Source organism: Leptonychotes weddellii, chromosome 14, assembly GCF_054177405.1.
Source record: "Leptonychotes weddellii isolate Sample4059 chromosome 14, ASM5417740v2, whole genome shotgun sequence".
In the NCBI taxonomy this organism is placed as follows: Eukaryota; Metazoa; Chordata; class Mammalia; order Carnivora; family Phocidae; genus Leptonychotes; species Leptonychotes weddellii.
Genome location: NC_138382.1, coordinates 8,826,537 through 8,837,819, shown reverse-complemented (window position 1 = coordinate 8,837,819; position 11,283 = coordinate 8,826,537). Strand labels below are relative to the sequence as shown.

Sequence of the window (11,283 nt, the reverse complement as noted above, 5' to 3'; positions counted from 1 at the left end):
TAAAAAAATTAAAAAAAAAAAAGAATCCAGCACGAGGTTGATCCCACCTTGGTGTTTGCCATGGAGAAGTCAAGAAAACAAAGGTTAGGCCTCACAAGACATGCATGTGACAGTGGTTTGGCCCACGAGGGACCCAAGTTTGACTTTAGAGAGGCCCTGGAAGCCAGCACGGTCCCAGGTCAACTTTGGTCATTGGGTCTTAGGAAGCAAAATCCATTAACTCAATTTTCAACTGGCAGACAGACTACCCCTTCCCTACTCTTAATCCCTGTGCTTTGGATGAAACTGACTATATCCCTGTCCCCAGGGAGTAGGTGTGGTATTCAGGCCGGTCAGAGCATCATATTCCTCTGACCAAGCGATAGGGTTCCCTAATCTCAAAACAATCTCTCGTGCTCATTTGTAGTCATAAGAGGACTTTAGCTGAGGAGCTGGGGAAGATTCCCACATTCCCTCTGGCTGGGCCTGTGTGGTCATGATAACAGGTGCTGTCACATAGAACCTGAGAAGGAAGCAGGAACTTGCCAAAGGGAGAACCAAGAGATGGAGAGAGACTGCGTCCTGAGGGCACTGGTTCAGACTCTGATCAAGCCGAACCTGAAGCCAGTGCTTCTGCTGGACTTTTTAGTTACATGAACCAAGAAGCTCCCTCTTGTCTTAAGGCAGTTTGGCGTGGGGTTTTCCATGTCTTGCAGTGAAAGATTCTCAACTGACTCCAATAATTATTGGCCAGACTCCAATGACTGAAGTTGAAATCTTTACTTGTTGGATATTGGATTTATTTATTAATTGGACATTACTTGGATATATTAAGATAGGAGGGCCCTTCTTCAGGGCTGTTGTAATCATAGAATTATTTTACACATAATCATAGAGCTGCCATTTTACCAATGAGGACGCATAGCAGAATCTGAACAAGTCCTGGGCTCTGTGTAACTCTGAAGTCGATCCTGCATTTGCTCCTCAGTTAATCATCATCATTATCATCAAACCCAGGCCTCACTTCCCCAGGCCCTCTTCTTTGGGATTCTTCTTCTGTGGCCCAGCCTGATTTCATATTCATCTTGAAAGGAAACTGATCAGCGTGGCCACCAATTCCCTAGGAACCTGGTTGTGTTGAATAACAAAAAGGCAGCTGGGTACGTTTGAGGATCTCATTGGCTTTATTGAACTTTCCATGAGCCGGGCAGCATCCCAACTAGCAAACAGAAAGGAGCTCCCTGGAGCTGTAGACAAGGAAAAGTTTTTAAAAGCAGAGAGGGAGTGGAGGGAAAAAGGAAATTTTTGGTGAAGAATGCATTGTTTTAGGCAAGGTCACCCTCCTAAGGGGAACAGAAAGGGTCTATCAGTAAATTTCTAGTGCTGACCAAAAAATGCCATGTTGACTGGTTAAAGGTTACCTCCCTGGAGAGCTTGAAACCGCAGTTAGGTTAAATATCAAATCTTGGTTTGCTTACATGGGCCCTTAACATAAGTGAGGGGCTGTTGTTTTCTTAACAGTACTGACTAGTTCATCTGCTCCGTGAATCTCTATAAGTGTGGGGGCCACACCGGGGCATGGTGCCCGGCTTATGCGCGTGTATGGGGGTTGAGGTTTTTCTGCGATCAGTCTGTCCTCACACCATGCGCTGTGTGGGAATTTGGAGCCTGAGAGAAGGGGAGCACACAGCGGCTGGGGAGGGGGCAGCTTCGGCGCAAGCAGGCAGGCTAGTGCTCATGGGTAACCACTGGGTTCCTGCACCTGGCTGGCCAGTCCTGCTGAAGGAGGAAGAAAAGAAGCCAGCTGAAATCTTCATTCACCCTCCGATTATTTTATTCATTCAGACGGACAAAACCTGGACTTGAGCCCTGTTTCTGCCACGTACAAGTTGTTTGAACTTGGATTTGTGCGCTGATCTCCACTACCTCAATTGTAAAGGGCAGTTATGGTGACATCTGACCTGCCCCGTTCACAGGATTGTTGGGAGAATCGTGGGTCGATGTACATGATAAGTGCTGCACACACATACTCTGCAAAGAGTCAGGTGCCAGGAATGACTGCCCCTTTTATCCGGGGTCAGGATTCTCTGTTACTGTGTGTGCATGTTGACAGCTGTAATCGTGGTGTTACGGTTATAGGGAGAGCCCCCAGTCATATTAAGTGTATGATTTTAAGAATGACAGAGCTTCTGGACTATATTTTGCAAATCAAAGCTTGTAATTTAAGGAACAATAGAATACTAACAAGGGAGTGTTCTGGGAAATTGAGGACATATGGTTAGCAGAGAGATATTAAAAAAAAACTCAACTGGGAGTTAGGAGACTTGATCCCTAGTCCTTCCTCTGTCTGTGATCTTGAGCCATGGTGGACCCTTGATGGCTTCTGTTCCCCCGATCTGTAAAACTAGGTTGCTTGACCTCGTAGTTTCGTAACTGGGATGAGGTTAAAAAAAAGGTTCATTTATTTATTTTATAGAAGAAGCTTGAGAGAGCTTGCACGTGCACAGAGGGAGAACCCAAGCAGACTTCCCAGTGAGCATGGAGCCAAGATCCAGGCTCAATCCTGAGATCATGACCTGAGTCGAAATCAAGAGTCAGATGCTTACCTGACTGAGCCACCTGGGTGCCCCACTGGTAGGAGTTTTCAGAGTTACCCGGGGAGATCCACAAATGTAGAATATTTGTTTTGTTTCCTGCTGTGTTTCCAAAGCATAGAAAAGTCCTTGGCCCAAGGTAGGTACTCAGTATTTTTTTAATGAACAAATAAAACTTTATGAAAATTAACAGGCCTGGGCACACTCCAGAATCCTCATAGAGTATGTGTTTTTATTGGCCAGGTTGAGCAAATAAAAACACAAGACATCCAGTGAAGTCTGAATTTCAGATAAACAATGACATTTTTGGAGCGTACATATGTGGTATGCAGTATTAGGCTATTGCATCTCATGTAAAGATAACCAGGTAAGGTTAGAGCTTTGGGCCAGAGAGTGGCACCTTGAAACTGGCCAAGATTTCAGAATCAGACAGATAATCTTGGTGTGAGTCTCTACCCTGATTGTGTAATTTTAACCGATTGCTGAACTTCACTGGGCTTTGTAACCACAGTGTTCATCCCATAGGGTTGCTGAAGATATTCGAGATAATGTAGGTATGATGGCCTGCACTTAGCACGTATCTCTACTTCTGTAGCCGATATGGGCAGTTGGTCCGAAGGAAAAAACTCAGCAACACCAAGACCTTCACCGAATGCATTGTCAACTGGTAACTTGGCATTCCAAAGTGACCAGGAATAGAAAGAATAGTTCTAGGTAGACCTGAGCAAAGTGAGACTGAATGCTGACCTTCTGTCAAACAATACCTCTATGTCTGGGGGGAACAAAACATACTCAAAATTAATAGCTTATCCAGAATAAATAGAGGAAGGAAATTCTTTCATTTGTTATGAAATGTCATTTGCTTAACTGACTTTTTCTAATGTCAAAAGTAAATATTCAGGTTTCCTAGGGTCACTCGACAGAGGGATGGGCCACTAGTTGGGTAGTGAAAATACTTCAATCCTGACCTGGTTTCTCTCTCTTCTAAGTTAAAAGCATCTTCTGTGTCCGGAGCATTTGTTGTTTCTAGAAATGTCTGATACATCTCTTCTGGTTGAAAAACGAACACATGTGGCAACACGTGTAAAATGTTCATTGGAAGAAAACAACTTGCTAGAAACACATATTTAATGCTGAGTATATATATGTACCAAAGACTGTCCTAGGTGCTGGGGCTCCTCAGTGAACAAAACAGACCCAAATCCTTGCCTTTGTGGAAATGGCATCCTGGGGTAGGGAGAAAAATATAAGCATCCTAAATAAATGAGTTCTGTAGGATGTGGACGGCGATGGTTTCTACGGGAAAGGACCAGAGGGGAAGGAAGGTGGGACTGAGGATGGTGGGGTGGTCATTTTAGTTAGCATGGTAACAGTGGGCCTCATTGGCAAGGTGGCATTTGGGAAACGGAGGTGATGGAAGGAGCCATGCTGATCTGGGGGGATGAGAAGAAGACTATCAAGCACAAAAGACCTAGGCAGGTGCATGCCAAGAGTGTTCCAAGAACAGTGTGGAGGCCGGTGTAGCCAGAGTAGAGAGAGGGAAGACGGTAGGAAGAGAGAAGACCCAAGTCACTGTTACGGTCTTAATCGTGATGAGAGATCCCATGAACCTCACAGCAAATGTGAATCTTAGTTTCTTTACTCTGTGCTTGTACGGGTCATCTTCAACTACGCACTTGCAATGACGGCTCTTAATTTAGTTAGATTAGAGATTTACCCCCACACATCCATGACTGCAGGAAGCAACACAGCTTAGCAAAGATACATGCGCCTTCATCAATAGATCTGAGTTCCTATTCTGATGTTCTTGCTAGGTGTGTGCCCTTGGGCAAGTTACTTGACCTCTCTGTGCTTCAAGTTCCATCTCTGAAATGGGCGAAATGAGGCACCTGGAAGTGCCTCCATTGAAGTTGTGAAGATTGTAGGGAAGGTCCATGGACAATCTTAACACAGTGCTTGGCACATAGGAAGTACTAAAAAAATACCATTATTATTTCTTGAAAAGTATAATCAGGAAGATGGGGTATTTTGAAATATCTATTTCAGTGTATATTTGGAATGTATATTAATAACCAAAACATGTTTTTGAGCAAAAATGGCCTTTGAGCCAACCTCTGGGATGATCCCTCATGATCCTTTGTCTGAGGATTCAGACCCATGTATGGTCCCCTCCCACCTTGGACCAGGGTTGGTCTATGTGACCATAAATTATGGCAGAAGTGATAATATGTTACTTTTTTAGAAGAAATATTTAATTAAAAAAATCTTTTTTTGTCTAATGATATGTCACTTTGAGGATTAGATTATAAAAGCATTGCAACTATGATCTTGCTCTTTCTTTCTCTCTCAATCATCACTTAGCTCTGGGGCAAGGCAACTGTTATGTCCTGAGCAGCCCCATGGAAAGGCGCCCCCTATGGAGGGGTCTACATGACAAGGTACTGAGACCTTGTGCCAAGAACCATGTGAGTCAGAGTCTTTGGAAGTGGACCCACCAGGTGTGGTCAAGCCCTCAGATGATAGCAGCCCTCACTGACATTTTGACTGTAACTTCATAAGAGCCCCTGAGCCAGAACCATCCAGCTAAGCAGCTCCCAGATTCCCGAACCACAGAAACCGGGTGAGATGATAAATATTTGTTGTCTCAAGCTTCTAAGTTTTGCGATAATTTGTTTATGCAGCGATACATAATTAATAACAATAATTTATATATATATATTATTTAATTAACTTTTGATTATAAAGGATTTACTAGGCCTAAACCTATTTCTCTCATGTTTGATCTTTAAACATCACCCTGGTCCTTGGAAGTCTACAAGCACTTATTTTTTTACATAGTTGTTATCAGCGTAAATCAATGTATATACGCTACTTGGTATTTTGATTTTCCCCTCCGAGTCATGTCATATGCACCAACAGATTGCCGCATTCTTAGCATTTTTACTGGCTCTATGGCATTCTTTGCTATTGCTACGTCACCTTAGCTCAAACGGTCCCTATTGTAAGACATACTGAGTTACAATAAAAATAGTGCCCATGAGCCAGGCAATGTCCTGAGAGTTCCATAGACTAGGTCCCTGCTCTCAGATACGAGAAAGACAGGCAACACAGAGGGGCAAGTCCTCCTGAGGCTCAAAGACTACCACAGGGATCAAACATGAACACTGGCGTTGGCTAGGTGAGTACACTGTCCTTGAGGTCGACCTAAGACAGTGGGTGCAAAGGAGCTAGGTGAACGTCATTGTTAAGATAACAGTCATAGCTTTCTAGAATTCTGTGTGCTTCCTGGAGAAATACAGAAATGACAGTAGACAATAAAACCTTGGGGGGAAAAAAAATCCTTGCCTTGGCTCCAAGTCTCAAAGCAGGATTTCAGGGAGGGTATCCCTGAACTAAAGCCACTGTCCCCCAACTCTGTGTGTCTGCCTCCCCCTCTCAGCATTCTCCTGTGCTTTGTCAGACGCTACCATTGTGGCTGGAAGAAAAAAAGTTGACTAAGCCCTTCTTTGTTGAAATGCAGCACCATGTTACATATACCGGGTCTCTTCTGAATACAGCATTCATCAGAAGGCTCTTACGTAACCAGATCCTACAAGCAGAGAGCACCGTTTCTCCAGCTGGGTCGGTTCTGGTGCTCACCGTTTGACTTTCCCAACCTTGCCAACAAGATTCAGGGGGACCACGGGGTCAGCAAGCCGTTTTCACCTGTAAAAAAATAACATGCGATAAAGGGAGCTGCACCTAGTGTATCAAGGAACACGAAACACAAGCAACTCTAGAACCTCATCAGGTTCGTGCTCATCAGTCTATGGAACCAGATGCAGCCCTGCCAGTCGGGGCAAAGTCAACACTTCTTGAGTGACAAGACTGAGGTATTGACATCAGGGATCCTTATTAGGTTTCAGCTGTGCTAATCCTCAGATGAATGTGGCGCAGCGTCCCTCCCTCCCCTCAGTGCCCCTAGCGCCCCCAGAAGACGCCCCTCCCTGTTTAGCTGCACTCAGAGAACCTTCATTTTAATTAGAAGTCTGTCTGATGAAAAAGCACCCGGGCTCAAAAGACCACTCCAGTTGTTTGAAAACTCCCGGGTTAGAGAATAGGGCAGTGAGGTCAAGGTCAAAAGGTCACCAGGTCAGGATTTTCCTGCCAAAGGAGAAAATGTTTCAGCAACAATGACTCAGTGCAAAGTTATGACTAATATGATTAAAACAAAAACAAGCAAACAAAACAAAATACCTCCAACACAATGCACACAGTGTGCCAGTTGAAAGTGACGGGCGGTGGGGGGGGGTGAATTCTGGCTCTGCGCCTTCGCAGCCCAGGTTCGAATCCTGCCTCCACCACTTAGCACCGTGGCTTCCTGTGGAGGCCTCCCTGAACCTCTGCCTTCATTTCTGCAATGTGAATAATCATCACGCCTACCTCGCAGGACAATGAGGTTCTCAGTAAGTGTTATCAGTTATTAAAATTATATTGTTTTAATTATGATAATACTTTATACCTCTTTCAAGCCAAAGTCTTTTATATTACGGTAAAGTTTGTACATGTATTAGCTCCTCTAAATGACGGGTGGTTTGTTTGGATTCTTTATCTTTGTGTCCTTTATAAAGCTTAACCCAGTGCTTTGGGCACAGTAGGCCCCCAATAAATATTTGTCAAATAAGTAAATGTCCTAAATATAGTGAGTCTGCAGGGACAGGCTTGTACACATAATCCCTCTAGTTAGGGACCTATGAGAATGTCACACACCTTTTGAATACTCTATAAATATTTTATATGAGTAACAAGGATATAATGAAGACTACAATTATGAATAAAGATTACTCTTAGCTCAAATTTCCTGAACTAGGGTTACATCCTTCAGCAATATATGAAACGTATTCATACAGGGTTTCAGCTTACTGCAGACTAAACCCTAACTTACTTTGCAAAATAAAGCAAATGAATCAATGTGTTCTTTACCTTTCAGACGGGTGTTTCCAGGAACCAGGAGTGTGGGGCTATCATGTTATAGGTTGAAATAACTTCCTTTCTTTCTAGCTTTAGATAATAATTACATGTTTTCTGACACAGACGGCAGCTAGATTATTTTACATTCATTTCCTAAGCTTTGTAATGCTTGTAACTAAGTGGCAAACTAACTAGTGAAATCTGAGTTATGAGCTTTGGGACACAGAAAAAAGCAGAGCAGCCTCTATGGGCCATTCCCTTCTGCTTCTCTCTTTTAGCTTTCTCCAACAAGGGAGGTCGAAGCACTGTTTTGGAAGAGGGAACCACAAAACCATTGGCAGTAGGTAAGTGATCCAGACTGTGAGTCATGGACTAGGGTTTTGTAATATTAATAGATGTTCTTCAGCAAGAAGACTCCTTAGTGGCAGTAAGAACTGAGCCAGGATCTAGATCCTCCAAGGTCGGCCTTGGAAAAGGATCTGTAGTGGTGAATCCAGCTGTCTCCACTGCACGATATGCACAATATGGAGCTCCCCCACCCCACTCCCACCCCCCAGTTTACCTTTTCTTTCAGGGAGACTCACTTGGGCTCAGGTTTGCACACACGTACACTCACACACACACACACACACACACACACGTTCTTGCCACCATGACTTCTCTTTAATACTCTGACATGAGAACAGCCAAAACACTTTCCCTCACACCTCTAAAATATTTGAGAATGACAAAAACTTAAAAAAAAAAATATCTCAACAATAACTGTGGTATATATCTGTTGTAAAAAAAAAAATGAAATAAAGAAGAGTATGGGAAAGGAAATGACTTCCAGTGCCTGCCCCAATTCTTCTGTCCCAAAGGACTAGTGTGACTTTGGTGACCTCTCGCCTGGGGGGGTCTTTCTTGCTCTGTCCTGATTTATCTCCTTGCTGCCGTGTACCTTATTGGGTTTCAGTGCACAAGACATTCAGGGCGCCATATTCCTTCCTGCAGGTTACCCAAGGCCCGCTCTGGTGCACCTCACTCTGTGAGGTTCGATCCTTACTGCAACGTGAGGTTGATACTTCCATTTTACAGAAGCTTGAGGCTCAGGGAGGTAAAAGAGTTGACTGCTCTTACCTGCACACACTTCCTAGTATATGGCAGAGGACTAACTGCATGACACGAGGGTCCACTATGCAAATGGAATACCCCACAACCAGGGCAGACGCCCTTTAGCTGCAAAGCCCGTATAACGTATGGTTGTGTTTGTTACTAATTTACTAGATAGCTTAACTGAATCCTGAGGGAATGGGTGCAGGAGACATTGGTTTTGATGGGAAAGGAGAGTAAGGATAAGGTTCTAAATCTGGAGTTGCTGTCAGTAAGACAGTCCTCATTATGTCCCCATGTGTAAAGTGCAGAGCCACATGATGTCAGTGGAGTGATAGAAATAAATAATGTGTGTTTTAAAAGGGCCTGGAGGAAATATGTCAAAATCTGAACAGTGACTGTATCTAGGTGATGGAGCCATAAATGATTATTATTTCTAATTTGTCCTTTTCATATTTTCCCAAAGTTTTTTTTTTTCCTGATAATGGGCATGCATTACTTTTATAGTCTGAAAAACTTAAGTATTAGCTTATAATGTGTTAGCTATATGTTATATTGTAAAAACATATGACTATCAAATTAAAAATGTATGTGCTTCAAAGGACCCTATCAAGTGAAAAGACAACCCACAAAATGGGAGAAAATATTTACCAATTTTTTATCTGATATATATCAGATAAAGGACTCGTATTACTTATCAGATATAAGTAAAGGCCACTTACACCTCAACAAGAGAAAGACACATAACCCAATGTAAAAATGGGCAAAAGATTTGAACTGGGGGCGCCTGGGTGGCTCAGTCGTTAAGTGTCTGCCTTCGGCTCAGGTCATGATCTCAGGGTCCTGGGATCGAGCCCCGCATTGGGCTCCCCGCTCAGCAGGAAGCCTGCTTCTCCCTCTCCCACTCCCCCTGCTTGTGTTCCTGCTCTCGCTGTTTTTCTCTCTGTCAAATAAATAAAAATCTTTAAAAAAAAAAAAAAGATTTGAACTGACATTTCTCCACAGCAGATATACGGATGGCCAATAAGGATATGAAAAGATGCTCAACATCATTAGTCATTAGGGAAATATGAATTAAAACCACGAGATACCAATTCACACCCACTAGAATATATATAATAAAAAAGATGACGATGACCATGGACGAGGGTTTGGAGAAATTGGAAGGTAAAACAATACGGCCACCTTGGAAAAGTGTGTCAGTTCTTTGAAAAGTTAATCACAGAGTTACTATATAGCCAAGAAATTCCACTCCTAGATATATACCCAAGAGAAAGGAAAACATGTTTACACAGAAACAGGTACACGATCATTCAGAGCAGCATAGGATGGCGCAGAGCGAAAAAGTAGAAGCAATCCAAAATGCCCATCAGAGGATGAATGGATAAACAAGATGTGGTTTTATCCACACGAGGAAATATTATTCAGCTATAAAGAGGAGTACTGATACAGGGCTACAGCATGGATGCACTCTGCCAATATTAAGTTTAAGAAGTCAGACACAGGGCGCCTGGGTGGCTCAGTTGGTTAAGCGACTGCCTTCGGCTCAGGTCATGATCCTGGAGTCCCAGGATTGAGTCCCGCATCGGGCTCCCTGCTCGGCAGGGAGTCTGCTTCTCCCTCTGACCCTCCTCCCTCTCATGCTCTCGGTCTCTCATTCTCTCTCTCTCAAATAAATAAATAAAATCTTTAAAAAAAAAAAAGAAGTCAGACACAAAGGCTTTCTATTGTATGTTTCTACTTACGTGAGATGTTCAGTATAGGCAAATTCATAGAGACAGAAAGCAGATTAGTGTTTGCCCAGGGCTCAGTGGCGGGGGGGGGGGACTGAGGAGCGACTTCTGATGGGTGTGGGGTTTCCTACCGGAATAATCGAAGTGTTCTGGACTTAGATAGTGGCCGTGGTTGCAGAACTGTGAATATATTCAAAAATCACCAGATGGTAAACTTTAAGAGTAAACTTTATGGTATGCGAATTGTATCTCAACAGAGGAATGACTAAAAAGGAAGTAAAATTTCAAATAGAAATCCACCAAAAAAATTCAGAATCTGCCTTACTTTTGACTGATTAGGTTTGACTATGTTTGAGGGCCTGGGGAATAAATGTTCACTGACTAAATGTAATGAAGGAAAAACGACGGATGGAGAGTACTGTGTGCATGCAGGAGCCCCCTGCCTGATTCTCCCTCTTACTCCTTAGCCCCCCGGGGTGGGGGGATAAAGATTCTTTTCATAGAATTGCGGACATTAGGCAGAGAGAGGGTAGAGAAGATCTACTGAACCCATACACCCTTATTCTACCCATGAAGAAACTGAGGCCCAGAAGGAGGAAAGAGTTTGCTCACTGCCCCCCACCCCCGTCATGAGCTGCAAAGGGGCTGATGAGCTTTCCTTGCCCCACGTTATCTTTGAGCTGCCGCCCGCCTGTCCTTTTCACCGGCAGGGCCATCCATTTCAGGAATTAGCAGGTGTGCTTTGCCTGTACGCAGAGAGAAGCACTGATTGCACAGCGTCTTCGCCCCAAAGGCCAGCATTTCGCTTTTTGAGGTTTGACGACTCTCCACTGTAATCTACTTGCAAAAATACCGTGACAAGTGTACGGCGCCGCTGGGTGCGTGCTCTGCTGGAGAGCTCGGGAGCGGGGGGGTGGGGGGGGGTGGAGGGCCCC

General features: G+C 43.8%; 1 long non-coding RNA gene across 1 annotated transcript in view; it reads right to left on the bottom strand.

The window, feature by feature from the left end:
- Positions 1–11,283, bottom strand: part of LOC145716974 (uncharacterized) — a 14,644-nt gene that overhangs the window by 1,413 nt on the left and 1,948 nt on the right. Inside the window, exon 2 of the long non-coding RNA XR_014139925.1 lies at positions 6,111–6,278. This is a non-coding gene — a long non-coding RNA (uncharacterized LOC145716974). The remainder of the gene's footprint in view (positions 1–6,110; positions 6,279–11,283) is intronic.